The 684-nt window shown below is 33.3% G+C and overlaps 1 non-coding gene across 1 annotated transcript; it reads right to left on the bottom strand.

Annotated features, from left to right (window-relative positions):
* Window positions 1-281: 281 nt before the first annotated feature.
* LOC132236213 (U6 spliceosomal RNA) lies at window positions 282-388 on the bottom strand. The gene has a single exon (XR_009453179.1). It is a non-coding gene; the product is annotated as a U6 spliceosomal RNA (small nuclear RNA).
* Window positions 389-684: the final 296 nt, after the last annotated feature.

Genomic DNA, 684 nt, shown 5'->3' with positions numbered 1-684 from the left:
ATGTGCGTGTATGAACCGTTTGTTCTTTTAACAACATCTTTAGGAGATATGATAAAAAGGCGATTAAGAGCACAGGCTTTTGTGTCTGGAAATCTCATATTCAAGTCCTGGCTCTGCTACTTCATATATGTAATATTTTAAAAGTTACTGAATCTCTCCAAACTTCAGTTTCCTCATCTGAAAAAAGGATATAATGTTATCTTTTATTAGTGTTTTTATTAGACTTAACATTCATTTAAGGGGTATACAGATATACAACTAATTTGATCCATTACTATTATAAAAAAATGGAACACTTCATGAATTTGCATGTCATCCTTGTGCAGGGGCCATGCTAAGCTTTTCTATATCGTTCCAATTTTAGTAAATGTGCTGCCAAAGCGAGCATAATGATGTGATCTTATTCATGAAGTTGTAAGGGGTTAAGTGAAGCAATGCTTATGAAATGTTCAGTCTAGTGTCTTGGAACATTATGGTGTTTCATAAATGCTATTATGAGTGGTTATACTATAGAAAGATGAATTTATCTACATAGTCCTGTTAACTTCTACAAACAAATGTTAAGTCTAAATGACTCTTTATATATATTATTGATTTTTTTTACAGAGAGGAAGGGAGAGAGATAGAGAGCTAGAAACATCGATGAGAGAGAAACATTGACCAGCTAGCTGCCTCCTGCACATC

Source organism: Myotis daubentonii, chromosome 5 (assembly GCF_963259705.1).
Source record: "Myotis daubentonii chromosome 5, mMyoDau2.1, whole genome shotgun sequence".
Taxonomy (NCBI): domain Eukaryota; kingdom Metazoa; phylum Chordata; class Mammalia; order Chiroptera; family Vespertilionidae; genus Myotis; species Myotis daubentonii.
This window is presented reverse-complemented; position numbering and strand designations above follow the sequence as displayed.